The following is an 8,305-nucleotide window of genomic DNA, read 5'->3' as shown; positions in this document are numbered from 1 at the left end:
GTGAAGTTTATAAAGAAAAAAAATTTCATAGAGAACATGCTTTTTTCAAAATGACAAGCAGCAGCATTTCCACTTCCTCATGGAAATAAATAATAAGAACAATGTCTGTATCTCATGTCAGCTGTGAACAAGGCTCAACAAAGGGGAGGAAATGACTATGCAAACCCATTAGACAATAAACAGTACAGGGTGTAGCCTGGAAACAAAGTTGTCCAAGGAGTGAGTAGTCCACAGCATCCAACCAGCTTGCTTTCTGGAAGAAATTTTGAGATGGTGATAGGAAAAATTTCATTGAGTTAAGGAGACAGAAATCAGCATTTGTGGAGAGCAAGGGATCTAAAATTTATAGGATAGGATATTAAATGTGAAGTTATAATGGAAGAACTACAGAATTTGTACAAAATCCTAATTCTTTTATTTCTTGAGTAAAAAACAAATAAACCTATATATGCACCTACAACCAAATGAGACAATAAGGGCAAATAACCTTGGAAAGAAAAATTAACAAAGAAAACTCTTAAGAGATTACACCAATGGTGAAACAAACTAGCTGAGAATCATTTAAATTCCTTCCAGGCAGAACCAAGTGCACTCATGTGATAGTAATGAAGCTGAGTAAAGCCAAGGGTAACAAACACTCAGTCTGAGGGATTAACTGATTTGGGGAGGGGCAGGGAATAACAAAATGCTGAAACAAGGACACAGGATGACCCATTGCAACATGATACTTACAAGACATTATTTTGAAAATGAACTTTAAAACTTGGTGAGGAGAAGTAGGGGAGGTAGGGAGGGAAGGGATAGTAGGAGAAAAACAAAGGAGGGGGTAACAATGCTGGGCAAGAAATGTACGCATTATAGATAGATAGATAGATAGATAGATAGATAGATAGATAGATAGATAGATAGATAGATAGAGATATATATCATATTTTCTTTATCATTCATCTACGCCTCCATCAGGAAGAATGGCACTGCCCCATTTGTTAGAAAATGGAAAGACTTGGAAAAAATTATATTAAGTGAAGTAAGCCAGATTCAAAGAAACATAGGTCCCGTGGTTTCGCTTATCTGCAATAACTAGTATATGTCTAGGACAAGTAGAAGAGGTCAAAATTATGTACATATGACCATATAACCTGATGCTAAGCAAAAAAACCCCAAGATAGGGACACAGAAGTTTTATCTTTGTTGCTGTTTTTTTTTCTAATGTACTATGTGATTTTTTGTTGTTTCTTTGTATGTTCTTCCCCCATAGTACCACCCATGTTTTCACTGTATTTGATTCCGGTACCCGGCATCTTGTATATACATTTTTCTAATTTGGGGAGGGGAAGGGAAATAACAAAATTCTGAAATAAGGATACAGGATGACCCATTGTAACAATGAGATATACAAGACACTGTTGAAAACTAACTTAACAACTTTGCGGGGCGGCGGGGGGGGGGGGGGGGTGAGGGAGATGAGATGCAAGGAATGGTAGGGGAAAAATAAAGGAGGGTGTAACAATGCTGGATAGGAAATGGACTCATTACCTTGCTCATGTAACTGTATCCCCTCTGTACAGTATCTTTACAATAAAAATACATATAAAAAAGAAATGTACTCATTATCTTACTCATGTAACTGTAACCCCTCTGTACAGCATACTTACAATAAAATACAATTTTTAAAAAAGGACTAGAAAAAATGAGAGAGAGAGAGCTTCAAATCATTCAACTGCCAGAATGTTTTCAATACTATTCAAAAGCCAGAATGTTTCCAATACTACTTAAAGGAATACAGTACAAGAAAATTAAGCACACAGTGATACAAAAAATAAAATAAAAGAAAAACCCAACACCTGGCATCTAGTAAAAAAACAGACAATGAAGCAGTAATAGGTGATCCATAACAAGGAAAATATTGGTTGAAAATCACAAAAGAGATGGCGGAGGAGAAGCTGGAATCTGAACAAGCTCTTGCATAGAAAACAGTATCAGAGTTCCAGTGAACAGTCCCAAGCCAGAGAATCACACCAAGTGTGCCATCACAGGACAGAGAGTTAGTCAAGAGAGGGGAAGCCAAGCAGACACATCTGAGCAGCTGCCGCTGTGGCGGCAGGGTCGCAGCGGCGACCACCGCCGCGGAGGCATACCTGAGACGCAGTCCGGGATGAAGGAACCAGACGCAGCAGACGAGCGGATTCTACTCAACACCAGCAAGAACCGACAAGGAGCGGACAACTTCATCCTGCACTTTGCAGACCAGAGATGACCCGGGATCCAAGACTCCGCGTGAGTAGAAGCCCCACTTCCTCACTCCTCCTCTGGGAGCAGAGGAGGGAAGGCCACCCCTCCCCCCCCAGCACCAGTGATCTCCATCTTGGATACCGACAAAGCTCAGAGGAGCAGCTAGCTCCAGCTCAGGCCTTGGAATAAAACGAGTCATTTAGCAGGTCACAAGAACTTAACGGCGAAGTGACCTCACAGACTCAGTTCCATCCAGGGAAAAGTCACCCAGCTCAGGCGCCAGCCATTGGAGTGGCTCTCCTCACCGGGTAACCAGAGCCAGAGGCTGCCCCGCCCTCTAGCAGCCACCACAATCAATTGAAAAACAGAAACCCTGAGAATGGCTCCAGGCTGGGTGCTGTGAGTTTTTTTTCACAAAATAGCCCCAGGGAAAAGCTACTGTTCCTTGAAAGGCCTCAACTCTACCCAGAACCTAGCCTCATCACTGCATCCCCCTCTTTTGTGATTCTCAAAGCAGATCACCCTCCCAGTAAACTAACCTGGGAGGGGGATCTCAAAATCTTGGGTAAAGCAGAGCATTTTTCTGCCTGTTCCAACAAACTGACTTAAGAAACCAATCAAGCCACAGGACCTCAAGCTGACCAGAGACTCCAACCAGACTCTGATTACAGACAAAAGGGAGATACAGGACTCTTCCCACCCCTCCCAAAAAAAAAAAATCAAAGAACTTTTTTTTTCTTCTTCTTCTTTTCTTTTTTTTCTTTTTCTTGTTTTGTTTTTTTTCATTTTTTGTTACCTTATATATATATAAAATTTTTTTTGCTTTTCTAAAACTTTTATTAATCTTTAATTTTTGCCACTTCTGAAAAAATAATTGTTTTCCATTAACTTTTTTTTTTTTTCTCCTCTTATAATTTTTATTTTAGGAATATGTGAATGTGTGTTTTCTTTTCTTTTCTTGTCTTCTTTCTCTTTATCTTTCATTCTTAATTATCTTTTTGTTTTTTTTTTCTAGCCCTACTGAACTTCTGATCTTTTCTTCTCACTTTCCTATCCTTTCCATCTTTTCCTCTTTGTTCATCTTTATGTGACTTAACTCTTGTCCTGCACATCCTCAGATAAACCCGTAGTTAACCAGTAGACCCTATCCCCCATTGTGTACACACTTAATCCACAAACTTATTACTCAATTCAAAACCTCTGAGACTTAAATTCATTAATAGCAATACTACCTCTTTATACCTATATAATATTTTAAGCATTTTTTAAAAGTTTTTCTCATCTCCTCTATGTCCCTCCCTTTCTCTCAACATATTCATATTCCTCTATAAATAGATGGTCTTTTAATCTCTAAAATAACATTAATTTTTACGTTTCTATTTTATTTTCTGGTCTCTTTTCATTCCCCTTTCCCTTTCTTCTTTTTCTCTCTCTCTCTACTTACATCCTACCCAACCTATTTCCTGCATTGTGATTAGGACATAGTTAACTCTCCCTGTGCCTCCCCACACCAATCTATTCCTATTTTTTACCCACATCTCTCCCTAACCCTAATAATTTCTGGTTTTCCAAATTCTTCTCTGCGGTTCGAAGCCCTTTAACATATAGTTGTTTGATGTCGAATAGATGTATCTGTTGAACTAGATTGTATCTGTAGACTATTGACTGTACAAATGCAAACTTTGGTTGATGGTTGCCTTAAGATAGTGTTCTAGCACAAAACTGGTATTATCTTCATCTCAAATGGGCAGAGTAAGCCGGAAAAACACAAGAAAAATGGCAAATTCGGGTACCTCAATTCCCAATCCTGATAATCAGGGGTTAGAACAGATAATGAATAATCCAGAGGAGAGTTCCCAAACAGCTCTACAAACACTGCTGGCAAACATGATAAATGAAAAGTTTGACAACGTACAAAGGACTCTGTATGAGCGTGATAGGGAGAGAGAGGAGGCATCCCAGAAGTTTATACAGGAATATCATAAGCGTGAGGAAGCTACTCAAAAACTGATACAGGATTTGCGTGAACAACTTGAGAATACTCAAAGAGAAAGGGAGGAATGGCGTGAGCAGGCTGAGAACACTCAAAGAGATCTGCAGGAATCCCGCGAACGGGAGGAAGCTAATCAAAGAGTAATACAGGAATTGAGAGACCAGGTAGAGAACACACAAAGATCACTAAAGGCGTTCATGGAATCCATTAACAAAGAGATGAAGGAAGTCAGGGAGACCACAAAGGGAATGCTGAATGGAACCCAACAGAAGGAATGGGAGCCCAAAGAAACCATAACCAATCAACTAAGTGATTTGAGGACAAACACTGAACACCAAAGAAAGGAAGTAAAGAAATTCATACAAGACCTAAAACAGAGCTTCAACAAAGAACTTGAAGCCATCAAAGCTGACCAACTAGAAGGAAAAGAGATAAAAAACAAAGTAGAGAGTCTTGACAGCAGGTTAGAACATGCAGAAGATCGAATCTCAGGGATTGAAGACAGCCTAGATATTATAGAGAAAGAACATACAACCATCCAAGACAAGTCCAAGAAATATGATAGATCTATCCAACACCTGGAAGACACCATCAGAAGGCCTAATCTAAGGATAATGGGTGTAGAGGAGCACCTAGAAACAGAAGTTAATGGTCTAGGAAATCTGTTTAACAGGATCCTAGCAGAGAACTTCCCAAACATGCAAAAAGATAGGCCTGTCCAGATACAAGAAGCCTTTAGAACCCCAAATAGACCAGACCAGAATAGGACATCCCACCGTCACATTATAATCCACACAGGATCAACTCAGAACAAGGAAAAGATCCTTAAAGCTGTCAGAGAGAAAAGGGTAATCACTTATAAAGGGAAACCAATTAGAATCACCTCAGATTTCTCAGCAGAGACAATCAAAGCCAGAAGAGCCTGGAATGATGTATGCCATGCCCTAAAAACAAACAACTATCAACCAAGAATACTGTACCCAGCTAAACTCTCCTTCATAACTGAAGGCCAAATAAAAACCTTCCATAGCAAAGAAAAATTGAAACAATACATCTCCACCAAACCAGCCCTACAAAAGATTCTTAAAGATGTCCTACACATAGAAAACCAACAAGACCGCAATAAAGGCCAAGAAACTGCACCCAAACTGAGAATCCAAGAACCATAGGAAGAACCCAGTTTTCGCAGCCCCCAAGAAGGTAGATAACATGGCAGGAACTCCCAAATACCTCTCAGTCCTATCTCTTAATGTTAACGGACTGAACTCTCCAATTAAGCGACATAGACTGTCTAGTTGGATTAAAAAACAAGACCCTTCTATCTGCTGCCTGCAGGAGTCACGTCTTGCCTGTAAAAACAAACACATTTTCAATGTGAAAGGCTGGAACAAAATCTACCAAGCAAACGGACCGCATAAACAGGCGGGAGTTGCAATCCTAATATCAGATAAAATAGACTTCAAATTAAAATTGGTGAAAAGAGATAAAGAAGGTCGCTACATACTAATTAAAGGATCTCTCCTTCAGGAGGATATTACAATTCTAAATATCTATTCGCCAAACAATGGAGCACCCAAATTTATCCAAGAAACACTACTTTCCCTCAAATCCCATATAGATCCAAAGACATTAATTGTTGGGGATTTTAACACACCACTCTCCCCACTAGATAGATCAACTCGGCAAAAACTCAACAGAGAAACCGCAGATCTAAACAGCTACATAGATCAACTAGACTTAACAGACATCTACCGAACATTTCACCCAGCAGCATCAGAATACACATTTTTCTCAGCAGCACATGGAACGTTTTCTAAAATAGACCACATTTTAGGCCACAAAGCAAACTTGTCTAAATTCAGAAACATTGAAGTTATACCTTGCATTCTCTCAGACCACAAGGGAATAAAATTAGAACTCAACACCAAAAGCCACCAAAGAAAGTCCAGTATCACATGGAGGCTGAACAACACACTGCTGAATCAAGAGTGGGTCATGGAAGAGATTAGAAAGGAAATTCAAATGTTCATGCTATTCAACAAAAATGAACACACAAATTACCAGCTCCTCTGGGACACAGCAAAGGCAGTACTCAGAGGCAAGTTTATAGCTCTGAGCTCCTACATCAACAAATTGGAGAAATCTGAAACTAGCAACTTAATGACACATCTAAACCTCCTTGAAAAAGAGCAGCAAGATAAACCCCAATCCAGCAGACTGAAAGAAATAATCAAAATTAAATCAGAATTAAATGAATTAGAATCCAAAAAAACTATAGAAAGAATCAACAAAACAAAGAGTTGGTTCTTCGAAAAACTTAACAAAATTGACAGACCCTTAGCAAATCTTATCAGAAAAAGAAGAGAACACACCCAAATTAATAAACTCAGAGATGAGAATGGAAACATCACCACGGAAACAAGCAAGATTCAGAACATTATAAGGGAATACTTCTCAAAACTTTATGCTAATAAGTTTGAGAACTTGACAGAAATGGACCTCTTCCTAGCAAATATTGACATGCCAAAACTAAACCAAGATGAGGCAAACTATCTTAACAGGCCCATATCAAGCATTGAAATAGAAACAGCAATAAGAGACCTCCCAGCTAAGAAAAGTCCAGGACCAGATGGTTTCACAGCGGAATTTTACAAGGCCTTCAAAGCAGAGCTCACACCAATTCTCCTCCAACTCTTCAATGAAATTGAAAGAGAAAGCTCACTACCGAACACATTCTATGAAGCCATCATAACCCTCATCCCAAAACCAGGCAGGGACTCATCAAAGAAAGAGAACTATAGACCCATTTCTTTGATGAACATTGATGCAAAACTTCTCAACAAAATTTTGGCCAACCGACTTCAACAATTCATCCAAAAAATCATACACCACGATCAAACAGGATTCATTTCAGGGATGCAAAGCTGGTTCAATATACGCAAATCAATTAATATTATTCATCACATCAACAGGAGCAAGAATAAGAACCACATGGTTATCTCAATAGACGCAGAAAAAGCATTCGACAAGATCCAACACCCCTTTATGATGAAGGTTTTGGAAAAATTAGGAATCCATGGAACATTCCTCAATACAATAAAGGCTGTATATGACAAACCTACAACCAGCATTATACTCAATGGTGAAAAACTAAAGCCATTTCCCCTTAACTCAGGAACAAGACAAGGATGCCCACTCTCTCCACTTCTCTTCAATCTAGTATTAGAATGCCTAGCTACAGCAATAAGACAAGATGCAGACATAAAGGGGATCCAAATAGGGAAAGAAGAAATAAAACTCTCCCTCTTTGCAGATGACATGATCTTGTATTTAAAGAATCCCATAGACTCCATTCCCAAATTACTCAAGCTGATTCAAAACTTTGGCAAAGTAGCAGGTTATAAAATTAACCCCCAAAAATCGATGGCTTTTCTGTATGCCAACAATGAGAAAAGTGTGGCTGAAATTAGGAAAGCAACTCCATTTGTAATAGCCCCACAAAAAATAAAATACCTAGGAATTAACTTAACTAAAGAAGTGAAGGACCTCTATGATGAAAACTTTAAAATCTTGAAAAAGGAAATCAACACAGAAGTTAAAAAATGGCAAAACCTCCCATGCTCCTGGATTGGAAAGATTAACATCGTGAAAATGGCAATACTTCCCAAGGCTATCTACAAATTCAACGCAATACCTATCCAAATTCCACCCTCATTCTTCAAGGAAATAGAAGAGGCAATCCAAAAATTCATATGGAACAATAAAAGACCCCGAATAGCAAAAACGCTCCTCAACGGAAAGAACACTGCTGGAGGAATATCAATACCAAATTTCAAACTCTACTATAAAGCCATAGTAATCAAAACAGCTTGGTATTGGCATAAGAACAGACCTCAGGACCAATGGAATAGAATTGAAAACCCAGAAATGAACCTACAGACCTATAGCCATCTAATCTTCGATAAGGGAGCTAAAACAATAGAATGGAAGACAGACAGCCTCTTCAGTAAATGGTGCTGGCAAAACTGGTTAACTACATGTAGAAAACTAAAGCTAGATCCTTCTATGTCACCCTGCACC

Source organism: Dipodomys spectabilis, unplaced genomic scaffold, assembly GCF_019054845.1.
Source record: "Dipodomys spectabilis isolate Male_0828 unplaced genomic scaffold, ASM1905484v1 ptg000436l, whole genome shotgun sequence".
Lineage (NCBI taxonomy): Eukaryota > Metazoa > Chordata > Mammalia > Rodentia > Heteromyidae > Dipodomys > Dipodomys spectabilis.
This window is presented reverse-complemented; position numbering follows the sequence as displayed.